Source organism: Esox lucius, chromosome 12, assembly GCF_011004845.1.
Source record: "Esox lucius isolate fEsoLuc1 chromosome 12, fEsoLuc1.pri, whole genome shotgun sequence".
NCBI classification, from domain to species: Eukaryota; Metazoa; Chordata; class Actinopteri; order Esociformes; family Esocidae; genus Esox; species Esox lucius.
The window spans coordinates 9,852,011-9,872,090 of NC_047580.1; the positions used below are offsets into that span (position 1 = coordinate 9,852,011).

General features: G+C 39.5%; 1 protein-coding gene across 2 annotated transcripts in view; it reads right to left on the reverse strand.

Annotated features, from left to right (window-relative positions):
- LOC105013986 (coiled-coil domain-containing protein 71) overlaps positions 1–19,048 on the reverse strand; it is a 40,183-nt gene extending 21,135 nt beyond the window's left edge. Inside the window, exon 1 of one of the 2 annotated variants that reach the window (XM_010875906.4) lies at positions 18,856–19,048. The gene's annotated coding sequence lies outside the window, so the exon portion shown is untranslated. Of the gene's footprint in view, positions 1–18,776 lie in introns of both variants that reach the window. The other variant, XM_010875905.4, reaches the window with a different exon arrangement.
- Between the last annotated feature and the right edge of the window lie 1,032 nt (positions 19,049–20,080).

The window sequence follows — 20,080 nt, forward strand, 5'->3', positions numbered from 1 at the left end:
TTGATTTTGTCTCATCTGACCACAACACTTCCAGTTCTCCTCTGAATCATTCAGACGTTCATTGGCAAACTTCTGACAGGCCTGTACATGTGCTTTCTTGAGCAGGGGCACCTTGCAGGTGCTGCAGGATTTCAATCCTTCACAGCGTAGTGTGTAACCAACTGTTTTCTTGGTGACTATGGTCCCAGCTGCCTTGAGTTCAAGATTTTTTTGTTGTTATTCTGTCTCTCACTGTTAAAATAAACCTACCATTAAAATTATAGACTGATCATTTCTTTGTCAGTGGGCAAACGTACAAAATCAGCAGAGGATCAAATACTATTTTCCCCTCACTGTATCAGGTAATAGTCTGAATGAATTTGAGCTATGCGGACAACGCGTATTAAACACAATCCTTGATGAAAGGAAATAAGCAATATACTATTCAATAGTATGTGATGCGACCCCTGACATCTCACACAAAGAACAGAATGGGCTTTTATAGAGATATGTTCACATTGACACTGGCGAATTGAAAGGTCAGATATTATTGAAAGAACATTGGGAGAACATGGTATTCCTATATCAGATTGCAGAATCCAGGGATATGATAACGGTTCTAATACATCAGGCATAGTTAAGGGGGTACAAGCCAGAATATTAGAAAAAAACTCCCTTGCCACAAACCCAAACAGGTGGGCTATTATAACAGAGAAGACAGGCTGCTCTTTCCACCATCTGTCTGACACAAGACGGAGCGCTCAAATCGCTGCTGTGTACCCTTTGGCCACTCGCTTACCAAGTGTGATTGAGGCCCTGGACGCACTCCTATGTCATGACAACCTTACAAGTAAAATAATTTTAATAAATCATTCAAGGCCATTTTACGTCTCGCTATCTGGGTGAAGGTTTTACAGTGTATTGAAAAACAACCTGATCTACCAGTCTGCATTTATTTCTTCAGAAAAAGAGGCAGCTAATATTAAAACACTTGAAGAGATTGCGTCAATATGTCACTTATGGGACATTATTCTGTCTGAGGCAACAACTGTAGCAAATGCAATGAGAGTAGAACCACCGGTTAAGCCGATTGAGGAAAAGAAAACATTTTAGATGAAACGGGAGTGGAAGATGACCAGGAGAGAACAGATACTGTTTTTTGTTTAAATAGTTTTTGGCCATCGTCAACATCATTTGACAATTGAACACGTGCATCCAGTCAATAAAATAAATATGTAATGATTTTTCCCTTATTTTGAGTTTTAGGAAAATGACTCATGAGGAAATAGGCACAACCTGTCAATATATAGGAGGGAAATATTCAAGTGATTTGACATGCCCTTAACAATCAAGTTTGGCAACTGAAGAAAGTGTATAGCGTAAACTTCGAGAATAAGCTGGAACCTTTTGGCCTGCTTAAAGCGATTTATAGAATGCAGCTGCAAAAGCATCTTTGGAAAAGTGTATATTGCCATGCATATTTTCTGTACACTGCCAGTAACCGTTGCAGGAGGTGAAAGCTACTAATTACAGGCCCCCAAGGCAATACAATGTTCCTCAATCAGTTCCCTGAATTCTTGTCGAACCTTGTAGTCATGGAAGATTCTATTCAAATTTTTTTCATATGGAAAAGTACAATGACCAACTTCAAAATGCCTTTGAAGCCATAATTGACTCAATGGGTTTTGTCCAACATCTCAGGTCCAACAATACTAGAGCATTCAAGCAAGCCTCCAGAAAATTTGAGCAAAAGTGGCGCTCCACCAGGTTGGAAGTATTTTGACTAGCCTGGACAGACAGTGCACTACAATACTGAAAAGCACACACATCTGCTCCATCATTTTATTTCTCCAACCTGATTGAGGTGAACAAAGACAATCCAAAATGAATCTGATACAGTTGCAAAGTTAACAAAAACGAGAAAAGGAACCAGGTAAGCATAGTTCAGCAGGCCCACAATTAAAAGTGATAACTTCTATCACTACACCATGGTGCTAAACATTTGCCCAGTGTTGGTATAGCACCTCCACATTAGATCATTTGGTCAAGCATTAACATCATGGCAAGTTTGAATACTTTGCTAGACACAATTAAGCATTGTGTTAAACTGACACGTTATCCCGGATACAGGCGGCCGAAATGAGCTTTCTCCGCAGGGTGGCTGGGCGATCCCTTAGAGATAGGGTGAGAAGCTCGGTCACCCGGGAGGAGCTCAGAGTAGAGCCGCTGCTCCTCCACATCGAGAGGGGTCAGCTGAGGTGGCTTGGGCATCTGTTTCGGATGCCTCCGGAACGCCTTCCTGGGAAGGTGTTCCGGTCCCGTCCCACCGGGAGGAGACCCCGGGGAAGACCTAGGACACGCTGGAGGGACTATGTCTTCCGGCTGGCCTGGGAACGCCTCGGTGTCCCCCCGGAAGAGCTGGAGGAAGTGTCTGGGGAGAGGGAAGTCTGGGCATCCCTGCTTAGACTGCTGCCCCCGCGACCCGGCCCCGGATAAGCGGAAGAAGATGGTATGGTATGGTGGTATGACTAACGTTACTTACTAAGATTACCACCACCACATATAGCATCTATAAAATGTATGGCTTTTGCCACTGGCAAAGCTTATAAGCCAGTAATAGGCTTACTAGTCTATCTTACTTACTACTTGGAATAGTCAAGATTTGAGCAATTTCTAGTGAGACTGAATATGAACTTAACACAGCCAAAGCTCTTTCATGGCACAAAAACGTAAATGTTTCTTTCATTCGTGAATGACATTGATACAATAACTATCAATACAGGTGACTTTTTTGTCAAGTGAAAAGACGAGAATCATGGAAACCCCTCCTCTTTTACAGACAAAGTTTTTTTTATCTGGCCTATACTTATACCACCCTAACCACTTCAGCAGTAATGAATACATGACATTTTTTGATGAAAAGATCACCACAATTAGAAAACAACTGACTACTCCAAAATCTCAGTTGTCCTGATAATACTTGGAATTTCTCTGACCTGATGTCAATGGGGAATACTTGAATTTTGTGACCTTGTATCGCTTGACACATTCACAAAATTTGTAATGAGACAAATTGTCAATTGTAATGACAAATTGTCAACTAGATTCCAACAAAACCACGTAAGAAGCTACTTCCTGTGCTAGGTCAGCCAATGTTGGAACTTAATTGCTCCCTATCCTCCAGATGCAGTGGCGGAGCGTGCATTTCACACCTAGGCCTTCAGTGGGGTCCTACCCTAATTAATCCACCTCTTAATAGGCTAACGTTACCATCATTATTATGCCACGACTTTAAACTATCAATATTATACCGTAAACGCAGTACAACAGGCTGTTGCATCACAGACAGTATCTCTCATTCAGCGAGAATGAATGCCATTACTAAAGCAAGAAACCCTAGGGGCCGTTCACATATCACGTCTAAAAACGCGCCACTTTCTTTAAAAAGAAAAGAGCTTGCGCTCCCATGGTGTCTGTCGTTGCTATGCAACCATCAAGCAGCGCCACATACATCATCTCTAGCAGAAGCATCCGCTCTCGGTTTTCCGTGCATTTTTTAGTAGCTACCGTTTGAATTCTCCGACCACGGAATTGTTTTAAATTAAATTACATTTTAAATGAAGGCAAAAAGGCAATCGATTATGATATGAAAATGTTTTAAATAATATATGAAAAAAAAATACAAAATTTCGATAATAAATTCACAATAAAAAAGAAATCATATTCAGCACAAAAAAAATGGCCCAAGTTAGCCAAAAGTTGACTCGCTGTATAAAAAAATGTAGGCTAAATAAAATGCATTATAGCCTACTCACCAAAACTGATTAGCTGTACACAAAATCCCTTCTCCTTTCTTTTCTCAAGAAGACTTCAATTACACTGTTGTACTGGTTATTTGTACGTTTCAGATCCAACAATAAGTCCCTTTCTATCGCCATGGAGGCTAATGCTGAAAGTCGAGTCTCTCCAGTCTTATTTCTGGCATACGTTTTAATTCTCTTTAGGGCTGAGAATGTCCGCTCGACAGAAGCAGTGGACACAGGGATAGTCAGCGCCAAACATGCCAATGTGTGTAGCTGCCCCATGCTCTCACACAGATTTTTCTGCTGAAGGAAATGAAGGAGATCAGCTGGACTTTTGCCTTCAAAGTCTGTCATGGCATACGTTACAGTCAGTTCTGTTTTTAGCCGGGACAGATCGAACAGTGTTCCGTGACTCTGTGTCAAGCTGGTGAAGGCTGCCTGCGGGAATTTTTTCCGTTATGTCTGAAACTGCTGGGGGTCGAGGAGGGAGAGAAACATTAATTTTTCGAGGTCTTGAAATCTATTTCGTATCTGGCAAAGAATGTTGTCCAGAACAGTGCTGTGGAGTTGGTGGTAGTGTGCACGAAGGTCTCCTTGTGCTGGCCCTCTCCATGCGCTCGGAGCGCCTGCGATGCGCACAGTGGCTTCATAGATCTGATCAAATCGTCCCCTCTCTCGCTCAATGGTGTCACAAAACTCATTCACCCTTGACAGACAGAATTGTACATCCAACGTTTTGCTCTGTAGTATTGCAAAAAGCACATCTGCATACTCAAAAATCCCATTAAATGTGTGAAGCAAAAAACAAAACTCAAAATCATCCAGACGTGCATTAAATGCATCAGCACATCGCACAGAGTCCTCGTCATACTCATCATGATGTTCCAGTATGTGGTCAAACAGCTCCTTTAGGGCAACTCTCTTTTCAAAAACTGTACTGACCAATCTTGATGTGTATTGCCACCGTGTTGGTGCCACACGAGGAAGACGCCGCTGGCAAATTTCATCCAGTAGTTGCGTGCGCTTAGGGGATCTGGAGAAAAATGCAGCTAGGCCATTTAGGTGGGCAAAAAATATCTTGCATTCCTTAAGCTTCGAGGCCCCTTGAGTCAGTACTAAATTCAGTCGATGAGCATAGCAGTGTATGAATAAGGCCATAGGTGCCCTCTCCTTGACTTTAGCCTGCACCCCATTTAGTACAGATGACATGACCGGTGCGCCATCAAAACACTGTGCCACAACTTGTCAGTTTCTTGGAAGAAGGCATTCGCATTCTTCCAAGAAACTGACAATTAGAGCAGCAATGTCATCGGCTCGCTTGCCACTGGTGACATCTTCAAATTTGACAAAGCACTCCTTGACACCCGTGTCCGTCACATAACGCAGGACCAGTGCGAGCTGCGCTGCATTACTCAAGTCTGTCGTCTTGTCCACCATAACAGCGACCTGGTACCTGGTACTATCCTAACTTTTGGCCAGTGGAAAAGCAAAAAAGGCGAGGCGTGTAGAGCCAAGTCGAGCTGGTACCATGCAGTGGAAAAGCTCCCAAAGAGAGTAGTCGAGGCGAGTCGAGCCGGCACCATGCAGTGGAAAAGCTCCATTTGACACTATTGATCACTACATTTTCTTAGAGAGACATTAGTTCGTATGTGTGAATGGCATGTCTACTGACGAATCAAAGATATGTTCCTCAAGGCTTGGTTGTGGGCCCATTATTGTTTTCACTATAAATGCTGATGACAGTTGTATATTTTGATGAAATATAGAGAAGTTGTATATTTTGATGAAATATAAAGAAGTTTAGCTACTTTGGAAGCATGCGTTTCAGATATTAGGAAGTGGATGATGGTGAACATCTTGCTTTTGAACTCAAGAAAAACAGAAATGCTCGTTTTAGGACCCAAGAAACAGACTTTAGTTGGCAGACCTTACAGTGAGCCTCGACGATTGTATGGTCATATTCCAAAAAACTGTGAGAAACCCTTGACCATGATCTCCCCTTTGATGAACATAAAATATATCTCAAGAGCTGCTTTCCCCCCCCATTTTGAAACATTGCAAAAATAAACTTTTTATCAAAACAAATCCATGCTTTTGTCAATCTGATAAATCAATAAAATTCAATTAGTGCTGAACACAGCTGCTGGAATTCTAACTAGAACTAAAACAATGGTACACATTACACCCATACTAGCCTCTTTACACTGGCTGACTGTTAAGGCTAGGGCTAATTTTAAGGATTTATTGTTAACCAATAAAGCAATACATGGACTTACTCCTACTTACCTTGCTGAAATGATCCAACCACACATACCAACACGTAACCTAACATTGCAAGATGCAGGCCTTCTAATTGCACCTAGAATTTCTAAATAAATAGCTGCTGGCAGGGCTTTTTCACATGGAGCTCCACTACTGTGGAATGATCTGCCAATTAAGGTTAGAAATGCAAACTCAGTGCAAACTTTCAAGTGTCTACTAAAGACTCATCTCTTCAGTATGGTTTATGATTAGATGCTGTCTGGCCCAGGGGGGTTAAGGTATCCCCTGGATAGGACCACAGTGTCACTGACTCAGCCCCAAGGTTTTACGATGCTATATTAATGTTCCTGGGGGAGGAGGGCCAGTTCTCCTTATCCACTGTAAATCTTTGTAAACCTAAGGAATGCACTCTCAAAATACTATGGTCTCCAGCTCCGTTCACACTTAGGAGGACATGGAGGTCTTGGCCCACACCTCCAGAGTACCAGGCTCTAAAGACTCATTGCTGCCACTGTCTAAACTCCTCCTGGCTGTGTTGCAGATCAAGACAATACCTGACGATTCCAGCTGCCAGTCTGATAACCACCCCCCAAAGCGCCCCCCTTCATCCAATTGTCCTTGTCTATCTGGTGATGCTTCTGACCTGGATTAGGTTTTATAGACACTGGACACAGCCCAAATGCAATAACTAAAAATTACAACTTGTACTCTTAAAATGTTCACCCTGCACAGCCAGAAGAGAACTGGTCACCCCCCCAGTTCTCTTCTGTTGTTTGCTCGTTGGGGATTAAGGCTGAGTGTTTCGCTCCGGATATAATAAGGGCATTATAAATACAAGTTGAAATTGATTAAAATAATCTCTGTTCGAAGATGAGCGAGGAGAGGTTGAACCACCTGGCTATCCTTTCTACCGAAAGCAAGCTAACGCAAAATATTGACTTAGGACATGATAAGTGAATTTGCAAGCAAGAAGGTTAGACGGATGACCTTAACACAATGTCCCATATCTTTGCAGTGAAGTGACATCAGGCGGCAGAAGCAATAGGCTCTGTGCACAAGCGCATGGACGAACTTCCGCTTTAGCCAGATGTCGGCATATCATTTTCCGTTTTACTTAAGGCGATCACCTGCGTCGCCCCAAAATTTCAGTTTTTAGTAGATGTCTCCAAGACCTGCCTAAAATAAGCATTAGTAATGTCCATCGAATTGTTGATGCCTGGTCCCCTGCTCCAACAAGCAAGCGGAACAAGGGATTCAAACTATGTATGGAGTTATCTGCACAACTACAAGGGTAAGTAGTTTAGTGTGGTGTGCCGGCCGGCTATCGGCTAAGCTAGTTAGCGACGTGTTTCTTTTTAGTGTAGTATTAGGCAGGACAATAGAACACATAAAAATTCACCCTAGCCTCAGAAACGGCAAAAGAACGCTGGCTGAGGTGCAACGCTAGCGCGTCCCCATAGCAAGTCAATTGAAACGAACCGTCATTCAGCCTCTTCTAACCTGAATGAAGCTTAAAATTCCATAGCCCCAAAAAAGCACCAAAACAGGTCTCCTCTTTTATTTTACTACTGTAACCTCATTTCACAACGAAACTGAAAAATAACAACTGGCATAGGAAGAAAACATCTGGTCCTATATGGTATTAATTGCTCTTAAACCTGCGTTACGTGGAAGTATATATAAAAAAAATATTTTATTAAAAAGAGGACATTCTCCAGATTAAAATGATGCCCCACTTGTACCTTGAAACTTAAATGAGTCACGTACATTATATAAAAAAAAATTCCCGTACAACAGCATCCCTCATCTTGTTGTGAGTTTAGGTGTTTACTAATGCGGATGAGTATTAGTAAGTAAACCGGAAACTGCAATACCGACTTCTAGACAAAAGCGGAAGTTCGTCACTATGCTGGTGCACAGTGTCTATATAAGGTAGTAGCACAATAACATGTTTATGACAGTTTTTTTGGACAGTCATTATTTATTCTGGTCTGCAATTTGGGTCCTAAATGTCCAATTATGTCCCAGGCCCTGGGATTCCTGTTGGTGTCCCTGCTTGTAGTATGTGGTAACATTTTTGGTTTAAAACTTACTGACCCCAAAAACATTCGTACTGTAGCACCTTCCAAAAATGTATCAGCGTTACAACATATAATAATTGCTACTTAATATGTTTAATTCTTTATGAAATGCATTCTGGATATATAAAACAAAAATATTTATATTTCTTTCTTTTATTAAAAAAAAAAAAGATCAGTCAACAAAACATTTCACTTTTAAAAAAACAGTAACTCATTCATCCCTGGGGAACAAGGCGAATGGCCGGTCCATCTAAGTTACTAGGTATGTGGTTGTTATAAGTCGTGCAATCACCCAATGGGCTTCTGTATTTAAATTGCTCACCAGTACGATCAAGGGTCCTGAAGACGGATTGCCTGCCCGCTACTCGGCAGTCATGTAGAACAGTTGCTGTTATTGGCTGGTCAGGGACTGTCTGTGAAAGTTCAGTGCCTTTGTAAAAAGACCCACATTTGTCTTGCCGGAAACTGAAGACAGACGACACAGTGCATCTTACGGGCTTGGGGCCATCGTTATTGTCAAGCCCTGGTAGAATGTAACATGTGATTTGAGATTCAGCCATTGCTCTCGATTTACAAAATAGTTCACATAGCGTAGTGGTTGGCTATTCAACTGTCATTGTTTTCTGAAGAAACAAACTAGTCATGGAGTGATTGGAGTCATTGTTTTCATTATTAGGTATTGTACAGCCAGACTAAAATTTTGGTAGCTACATTATAGTAAGCCAAAAGTAAAACTTAATCGTTATATTGCAATGGACGAACTGCACTAGCAACTACCAGATTCCTCTCGATTGCGATTTACAAAGCGTAGTGAAACCAGCCATAGAGTGATTGGAGTCATTGTTTTCATTGCGGTACAGCTAAACATCTACAGTAATCTCTTTCAAATTGAATGCATTGAATGTTAGCTAATGTAGGAAACTAGTTAAGAGAACCGTCGAGTCTCGAACAATTGGTTTAACAATGCAGAAGTATTCTGATGCACTGCACACATATAGCTAAGTGGTGTAGTGGTTAAAAACGCAGCCTGTCACAAACCAGCAAGGGCAACAAAATTATTCTCTTCTAATTGTGGGCTGGCCGAACCAGGCTTGTACAAGAAACAATAAAATGTCTGTTTCAACATTTGATATATTGTTGTTGTACTTTTTTCTATTAAATATAGAGACTTTTTTGGAAACAGGGTTATACTATATTTAAAAAGCGGTAAATGACAACATTTATAGAGGCATTAATCAGGCCTATTCCACAGCTGCCAAAGAACAAAGACTAAAACAAACATTCTACTAGGAATTGTTAGGATATTTTTTTACACATTTTATTATTGATTAGCTGGTCATTAAATACCTTCTATATTCATGGACACCTCGGTATAGTGATTTAATTAAAGGGGCCACATGTAAGACTTTTACTGTGCTGTTAAGCATAAATGACCAGAAATCAGTTCGCATTGACTTGTAGTCTCCTCATTCTAGGTTTAGAAACTCACAGTCCCCCGACCCTAAACCACCCTGGACTACCAAACATCATTCTGGTCACATTTGGTAACAGAAGGTAAGGATACAAATAGTGTAATTGTTTAACATTGTAAACATTAGAGGCAGGCTTCTACATAGTGCACCTTTAACAACTGAGTAGCATCCATAAACACATAACAAATCAAACAAAAGACTTGGGCAACCAAAATGAGAAAGCATCATTTAACTTATTAAACATGAAGACAAACTAAAACATAACTTCTAAACATAATTTAAAAGGTTTTAGCAAATGTATTAAAACAGTCTGCAATGCAGGAGAAGCATATAGCAGCAGGTGAAGAGTTCAGGAGACAGCAGTCAAGTATACCGGCCTGGTAAACTAACATATTGCTTTTCATTTGTTTTCTCAAACCAACAGGAGATTAAGCTAGCTCACAAGTCAAATTGAGAACATAAAACGTGTCTGATTGTTTTACGTTACAAATTGCAAGCCTACCCATGTGGTGCTGTAGCATGTCCTTATCTTTTGAACATTTCATTCTGTTATTTTCAAATTACATCTTCAATTGATTAGCCATATGATTAACGTGAACTTAATCTAGTGTTTTGATGCTGTAGGCGATTGGATGAAAACAAGCTACAAGTGCCAATTCACAATTTGAAGATGTATATCATTGTTTAAATGGGAAAAAAATTATAAAACATCAGTTTATTCGTCAAGGAAAATTGGCTATTCCTAACCCTTTGCTAGGTTAATATAGTATAATCAGATTCAAGTTAGGGAGTGGCACTGGCAGAGAGAAATTCTCACAGACACAGCAAGGGCTGTTGGCTCCGTTACCATGGTAACCCTTGCTCTTAAAGGTGCAGCTAAAACATTTGTTTCATCTGTGATATTTTTGCTTCAATTTGGGTCACAATACATTTCTAAAATTGAGCAAAATACTACGTCAACTGGAATATATGTATTATTTACAAACATTACACTGCATCCTCATTGATTATTCGTGTGTAATAACATAATGTGGAGAGATTGTTCTTTTAATCTCGCTGCCACAGTGGCTGGTGAACTATAAGGATGATTCTTCACCCCCCCACACACAATACAAAGAATAGATCTTGTGGCAACAGTTCATTGCTGTAAATATAATGATATAAATATATAGATATGATATCCCTCAGCAAATTTCCAGGAGTACACTGGGAAGAGTAGCGATGCAAGTCTTTGGAGCACATTGGAAATTGTGTTTTTAAGGCTTTAGGCAAAAAAATATATACTTTTTCTAGCATTATACAGTACTGTTCAAATGTTTGGGGTTTTCCATGAAAACATACATTAAATTAGTTTTAATAGGAAATAGCCACTTGACTTTTCTTTCATCAAGGAGTCCTCCATTTACAGCAATTAACCCTTGCAGACCTTTGGCATTCTACTTGTCAATTTGTTGAAGTAATTTCACCCCATGCTTCCTGAAGCACCTCCCATGAATTAGCTTTATGGGCACCTACATACCATACAGTCAAGCTGCTCCCACAACAGCTCAATAGGGTTGAGATTCGGTCACTGAACTGGCCACTCCATTATAGACAGAACACCAGCTGACTGCATCTTCCCTAAATAGTTCTTACACAGTTTGGAGCTTTGAGTCATTGACCTGTTGTAGGAGGAAATTGGCTCCAATCAAGCACCGTCCACAGGGTATGGCATGATGTTGCAAAATGGTGTGATAGCCTTCCTTCAAGAATCCCTTTACCCTGCACAAATCTCCCACTTTACCAACACCAAAGCACTCCTAAACTATCACATTTCCTCCACCGTGCTTGACAAATGGCATCAAGCATTCATTTGGTCTGTGTTTCACAATTTTTCTTCTTTGTGAACCGAACACCTCAAACTTGAAACGTTCATAACAATTTTCTCTAATCTTCCTCTATCCAGCATCCCCAAGTTGGCTCTTCACTGTTAACGTTGAAACTGGTGTTTTGTGGGTACTATATAATGAAGCTGCCAGTTGACGACCTGTGAGGCGCCCATTCCTCAAACTAGACACTAAGGTAAGTTCTTTGTTTCTGTCCATTTTGACCCTGTAATCGAACCCACAATAGCTGATGCTCCAGATACTCAACTAGTGTAAAGAATGCCAGTTTTATAGCTTCTTTAATCAACGGTTTTTAGCTGTGCTAACAAATTCTAAATAGTTTTCTAATGATCAAATAGCCTTTTAAAATGACAAACATGGATTAGCAAACACAACGTGCCATTGGAATACAGAACTGATGGTTGCCGACAATGGGCCTCTGTACGCTGAAGGAACCGAAAAATGTCAATTCTATGTTTATTTACACATTCAATGATTGTTCATTATTTATTATAGACATGTATACCTATGTACTTAATTTCTATTCTAGTAGGCTTTGGAATGTTTATGGTTAACAGTTGTTTCTGTAAGGTGCGAATGCAGAGACAAAAGGGTTACTTTTAATTGCCTAGCTTGCGTGATCCTTGAGATAACACCCCTGTGTCATAGGAAGACCCCAGGGATTGATAAGGGGCCTATTCTACAGGACTGGTTTTGTTTTCCTTAGGTCAGTTAACAATCCCACTACCTGAGTTTTAGGATATAACCAGAGCGATGGTTTGAGGAAGCTTGCTTGCATTTACCTTTCCTGCTGCCTGCATGCTCTTGAAAACATTTTCAATCTCCGGAGAATCTTTGGTACTTGTACTGTAATTGTAATACTCTCTTTATGTATTTAATTAATTTGTTACATTAATCCATTGACTATTTGGAATGGATCTAAAATGGGTCCAAATACAGTCCCACCAACACCCATGTAGACATTCCATTAAAAAAAATCTGCCTTTTCCAGCTACAATAGTCATTTACAACAATAGAAATGACTACACTGTGTTTCTGATCAACTTGATGTTATTTTAATGGACAAATAAAAATACTAAAAATAATTTAGTTATTCATTTTTTCTTACATTTTCATGCAGCTGTTCCAACACATTCTCTTGTTGCTTGATGGGGCTATACAATAAGTGCCTCACATATAGCTGAAACGATTGAAAAGGTGTCACGGTTAGGTGTGGTGCGAAGCAGAGTATCTAGAGTACACGCACAGTATGGGGCCAGGTACACTGTCAACAAAGGAAGAAAAGCATAATGATGTCAGAAGAATGTGGTTAAAAAATGTGGTTTTGGATGGATCATCCTATTAATATACGTTTCAAAAACTGACTAATTGTTTTAACAATTTCCCAAAAACAAAACTAAGAAGCCCCAGTGGATCAGACTGATAAGGTAAATAGCTAGGTACCTAGCTAAATGTAGAGTAATGTTATACTTCAGTACTAGCTATGACAATTTAGCTACATTACATCCCCCGTATCCGCGAGGGATCGGTTCTGTGAACCCTCGCCAATGTGGAAAATCGCAGATAAGTGACACACCCTTAAAAATCACTCCCTAACACCCAGTTACCCTACACAACATGCCCCATTACCCCAGTTACCCTACACAACATCCCCCATTACCATTTCCATGGTCTTATTGCACAATAATATTGTAAAAACATTGTGATTGGCAACAGAGATCGCTGTTTCTTTGTATTTCAACATGTCACTATAAACGGCGACAGATGATTATAGTGCAGAAGATATAAAACACTTATAAATACATTAAATATACATAAAACAATGTTTATTTTTTTAATAGAAAAACTTCATGCAATTAACCAGATCGACGCTTGGATGGCTGAAATTAGCGTGTTTTTAGAATTTCAGACTTCTTGACAAATTTTCGCAGATACTTGAGTTCGCGAATGTGGAACTGCGGATAGCTGGGGGAATACTGTACATACCTAATGTTAGCTACTAGGCAACTGGCTTCTTGTAGCTGGCCATCCACAAAACCACCAAATTTAATTAGCTGAAGAAGCTACCACTTTGGTTAGCTCTGAAGATAATTAATAGCTAAGGTGGTGTCACAAAGGCCTGTGGTTAGAGTAGTTATGGGGCTTTTAGAACATGAAAAGGAACAAGGAAAGCCTAGTTCAGCCTGATCAGAAGGGATGAATGGTATTGCCCTCACTGGATTTGAACCAGGGTCTCTTATGTGACAGGCTGTGTCTTTAACCACTACACCACTTAGCTATACTTGCGCAGTGTCGGCACACTTCTCCATTGCTAAACCAATTAGTTGAAATATGGCTGGTTCATTTCTTTAGGAAACAATGACAGTACAATAGTCAAACACTATGCCATGTGAAATACTATGGCTGAATCTTATATTGCATATTACGTACAGTACTACAAGCACGCACTTCGTAGATTATGATTCTTTATATATTAACATGTTACATATGATTTTTTTCCTTTTTACACATGTAGGGTTTTACCCACGTGTTTTTTTTTTGTTCTCCTCTGCTTGTCCTGGACTAGTAGACATTTTATTGGATTTAAGCCTATAGTATCTGCTTGACTATTTTCCTAATCCCCCAAATACATTGGCTCCACAATGCTTCTAGAATAGAGAGCATATCATTCCCTTTACATTATGTCTAGGCCCCCCAAAAATATTTTGCCATTGAGCAACAAAACTGTTATAAGAATTAGGAATCACAAAAAATATGAAATCACTCAAGCTTCATAATTAATAACAGTCGATATTACTGTTGTCCATGTACGTTGTTATAATATGTTCTTGTTAATTTGACTTGCATTAAAAACGCATAAGAGCTGTAGGCCTATATATTACAGCCTTGTTGCGTTCTTTTTTCCTCCATACTTGCCTTGACGCCACATCATTTACCCCTCTCAAATCAGCTGTAGGCTACTTGGCTATGCTGTGTGCCCTCATCAAGCATTTTCACGTTCATATATTTATATTGTTAGTAACTTAAATGTTAGTTATATATATTTAAACTTTATATTGCATATAAAATGTTGTTAGGGACAGTAGCCAACATACTCTAATCTAATTGTCTAGACACCAGCCATCTTTGTCTCGCAAACGCTTGAAAAAATGTGATTCTACTACATCTGAAATGTTACATTTTATGCTGATTGGATGTAGTTTAGGTGTTAAGTTTTATTAAAATATTTTGACATGATTGGGTGTAAAAGAAGACTAGGATCCACTTGTTTTTCCTACATCAAACACTATTTTCTATACAACCCTATCTGTAAATCAAAATAGCCCAATTGTGGGAGAAACCTATCCATCTGGCAAGACCTCCAATATGGAAAAAGGTTTCCTCCTAGCGGTCACATTCGCTGCAGTATATAGGCTATTTAGCATATGAGCTAAAAATTGTGTTTTACCATGCCAACACACGAGGCAGTGCGAGATTTTGGGAAGACGTCCTCCTTTGAGTTTTATATGCAAGAAAATCCCTGAGTAAGCTAGTATGCCAGTATTGGGACAGATTAGGACATAATGCCTCATCGGAAAATTGTGATACATGCAGTGTGTCGGTATCTTGACATTAGATCATTTTGTCATGCATTAACATCACACCAAGTTTGAATATTAAGCTAGACACCATTAAGCATTGTGTTAAACTGACTAACGTTTCTTAAGTTTACCTCCACCACAAATAGCATTTAATAAGCATTAACAGCTTATTAGCCAATAATAGGCTTACTGGCATCTACTAATTTACTACATGGAATAGTTATAAGAATTGAGAAATTGCTAGCGAGACTGAAGATGAACTTTACACTGCGAAAGCTATTTCATTTCATGGCAAACAACGTTTGTTTTTCTTTCATTCGTGAATGACATTGATACAATTACTATCAATATAGTAATATATTGCCAAAGGGATTGTGCTCTATATTACCCCAAAAAGCATGCACAGATGTGTACTTCGAAAATCCACCAAAAATTGTTGCAATGTTTATGTAAAGGTTTTTATTCTAGGCTTACTATAAAGGTAGCTACTGAAGGTTGTAGCCATCAAAGTTTTTAGGCTATTTTACAAGGGGTAGTCAGTCAGTCACTCACTCAGTAAGAAACATTTGCTCTTCTTGGCCGGCTCCGCTTACGTGGTCCGGCAAACATGTAACTGAAGGTAAAACACGCATTTCTCACACAGGTTGAAACATTTACAACCAATTGCCACTACATGGACAAATGAATTGTTTCACCATCTCGACAAAGAACAGAACATCTATGTTGCAGAGTAATATAGGAACAGTGTCCAAAATTCACTCTTTGTCTCACCAACAAGGGGACTGGCAGATGAAAAAAAATCCACCAGCCAAGCATAATTTTGACCGGACAAAATAATAAATTGCCTTTTTGTGGCACATATACATTATTTTCAGTGCATTGCATTGAGATAATAAGGTATTATATTGAATACAAACGTTCTATTTCCGATGACAAATGTGTTGTTTCTGCTTTTCTTTAGCATACTGGCCACAGAACAACTAGTCACTACAACCTCAGCATCATACCGTAGCCAGCCTCATGAAAGACCTTTATCGCCAAACTTACTTAACATTATTTGCCAATACTTGCTTAAAATCCATGCCTAATAATAACCAACAGTATCTCACAAAAGTGAGTACACCCCTCACATTTTTGTAAATATTTGAGTATATATTTTCATGTGACAACACTGAAGAAATTATACTTTGCTACAATGTAAAGTAATGAGTATACACCTTGAATTTGCTGTCCCCTCAAAATAAGTCAACACACAGCCATTAATGTTAATAGACGTATGACTGCTGCCAGCATTAGTGCAGAGGTTGAAGGGGTGGGGGGTCAGCCTGTCAGTGCTCAGACCATATGTCGCACACTGCATCAAATTGGTCTGCATTGCTGTTGCCCCAGAATGAAGCCTCTTCTAAAGATGATGCACAAGAAAGCCTGCAAACAGTTAGCTGAAGACAAGCAGACTAAGGACATGGATTACTGGAACCATGTCCTGTCGTCTGATGAGACCAAGATAAACGTATTTGGTTCAGATGGTGTCAAGCATGTGTAAAAAAAAAAAAGTGTGTCTTTCCTACAGTCAAGCATGGTGGTGGGAGGGTCATTGTCTGGGGCATGAGTGCTGCCGGCACTGGGGAGCTACAGTTCATTGAGGGAACCATGAATGCCAACATGTACTGTGACACACTGAAGCAGAGCATGATCCCCTCCCTTTGGAGACTTGGCCGCAGAGCAGTATTCCAACATGATACCCCAAACACACCTCCAAGACCTCCACTGCCTTGCTAAAGAAGCTGAGGGTAAAGGTAATGGACTGGCCAAGCATGTCTCCAGACCTAAACCCTATTGAGCATCTGTAGGACATCCTCAAACAGAAGGTGGAGGAGCGCATGGTCTCTAACATCTACCAGCTCTGTGATGTCAGCATGGAGAAGTGGAACAGGACTCCAGTGGTAACCTGTGAAGCTCTGGTGAACTCCATGCCAAAGAGGGTTAAATCAGTACTGGAAAATTATGGTGAACACACAAATATTGACACTTCGGGGCCAATTTGGACATTTTCACTTAGGGGTGTACTCACTTTTGTTACCAGTGGTTTAGACATTAATGGCTATGTGTTGTGTTATTTTGAGGGGAAAGCAAATTTACACTGTTATACAAGCGGTATACACACTACTTTACATTGTAGCAAAGTGTCATTTCTTCAGTGTTGTCACATGAACAGATATAATCAAATACTTTCAAAAATGTGAAGGGTGTACTCACTTCTGTGAGATACTGTAAGTACTCCCCCTCAATTAACCTCTCTAAAACTGTTCATGAATCGCCTACCAGATTTATAACACAATCCCTCTCCAAAGCTAATGAGCAAAGATAACATAAAATAAAGTTTTTTCTATATTAGGAAGGTTCTCTACATTAACATACTTAAGCGTTAAGGTTCTCAATGTGCACCACCATACAATATTCTTTACCTTATATAATGTATTATTTAAATCCAGATCTCAAATGTGATATTATAATCGACACTGTTTATCCATGTTTGAATACCACAAATCATTGCAATATTAGGCAAAATAAAATAAAAATCTAACTAGTGCAGGCCTAACTTACATCAATGCAACTATTGATAACTATGTAAATATCAATAGGGTTAGTTGAGTTTTAGTACTAATAGCTAACTGAAGCAAATATGTTGACAAAAGTCAATTTGTCCCGATCTCTGAACCTGGTAAGCTTAACGAAACACACCTTATTTGAAACGTTTCTAAACTTACTAATGAAAGAAATGAATGGACAAAATGAAAAAAATACATTATCACACTTAGGTGCCTAATGACGCGTGGACCATTTCACTCTGCTCAGCTGTCCCAAAACGACGTTTCCACAACGATTGGTGCTTGAATGCACAAGGTACGTGGGGGAAGTCGTCGTGGGGGATGGTGTTATGGGAGATTATTGTTTTTTCCGGAATTTCTCACACATTTCTTGGCGTCTAAGAAATGCCAAGTTTGACGGACTGTTCCACCAGATCACCCACGGACTTAGGCGGAAGTCTGGGAACCAGATTATTTAACTTGTTTTAAATTAATTCAATTTTTTTATATTTAAATGGTTAATGTGGAATACCGACTTGATTAAAAAGAATGACAGCAGATACAAAAAACAATGGCCGAAAATAACACACTGCAAAGGGAAATATTAGATAAAAAAATAATCGTTTAGTGACATTCGGGTATTAAAGAAAAGGATCCACTCGTCCCTCGCCTTTAAAAACACCCGCTTCACCTAAGCACATGACGATTTTGACGTAATTCCGAATACTTGAAAAATACCTGACAGAAAAAAAAATCGAAACGTTTAAACCTTGTGAGTAGGCTTCGGTATTACTTATTGTTATTAGTTAGCTAGTTACCCAAGTATCTAGAGATTTCCGTCCTTATTTGAATATTAGTAGTTTGTCAGCACTTCGACAACGAGAAAAGTATCAACATTTGACACAAACGAAGTAGATAACGTCAACCGGCTAGCAGCATAACCATAAGCATTGTTAAGCGGTCCAAATCAGCCTGGTTGCAAGCAGGGCATTTAAACATACTGTACTAGATAGCTAACGTCACTTAACTAACCGTTACATTTTTAAGCCCTGTGAAAATAGTCAACACACATTCCTGACTTGAGGAACAAGAGATAACAACATAGCTTATTAGTTAATACAAACCGGCGAGTAGCTAAGGTTAGTAGTAAAGCCACCCTGGCTTGCTGTCCTTTCCCCCAGACGTCATAGTTTGTGTGGATACCTTGTTCTTTTTGTGCCAACAGCTACTCTTCTGCACCACTCAGTAGCGCCGATAAGTCCGATCAGATGCGAGCAGAGCCTCTGTCTTCGCACAGCAATTAACGGAAACTATAATAACGCCGCCTCCTTGGTAATAATGCTTTTACTGTTACAATTCCAGTCAAGCCTTTGCCAAAGTAAAATGGCAACTGTTGGGGGTGTTTCCGTTTTGAAGAACTGAAAGAGAAGATGGGTGGGGTTTCGTCATGAGATGGGCGGATCATTGAGATAAACACGCCCATTAGACGTTTTCAATGTAGGAAAGAAGGCGTGATTTGTGCATCCGATTAGTCAGAGCAAGAACCGGGGTTGGGCAATAGAAAGGAGGAGGGCTTTAATGTCTTTTGTGGTGGAAATCGGCAGTCTGGCAAAGCTAGCTAGCAAGGGTTGAAAAAAATAATGTAAAGATTTTTTCGTTTTTCCCTTTATTTAAAACATTTTTTTACTAAACCATAAGAAAAATGTATTTATGTTTCTACATTTATAAATTGGATAACAATGACATGACATTTTGACCTGAAAGAAGTGGCACCATCATTCTGTGAAGACCAGATTGCAAATGTTTTATATTTTATTTTATTGACCTAATGTTTTTTGTATGCCAACTCAAAGTTGTGCACATGGACCAGAGTACATGTCTACCTGCTTGTCCGGTAAAAGTGTCGAACTCAGCAACACACTTGTCAATATCAATATGAATATCATATATAATAATAATTTTGGTAGGCAAAAGCAGGCAAGTGTATACATATTAATATGTAGTACAGTCAGTTTGATATGGGTCACATTTTAACCATGTATAACTCACATACACATTAGTAGATGTTTATGCAGGTTTAATAAAAAGCTTCTGTATCTCATTTGATTAAGTTAAGTAACTAGTGATTTAAAGAAAATGTAGAAACACAAATGCTTAATTATGCCATGATGTGGCACACTACTTCGTAACTTGGCCACATAATCAAGTTGTTGTAGGCAGCTAGCCTAGACCCGAGGCTATCTGCAGAACTCAGTGCACAAGTTCATGAAGACAAAACAGCAACTGCCTAATCAAAAATTATAGGTCTAACTTTACTGCATTTGTGTGCACAGTTATCCATTGGGATGGAAAGTTGTAAGCTGAACTAACTAAGCTGTTCACTGCAAGTTTTCAAACACATTTAGATACCTTTTCTATTCACACTTAA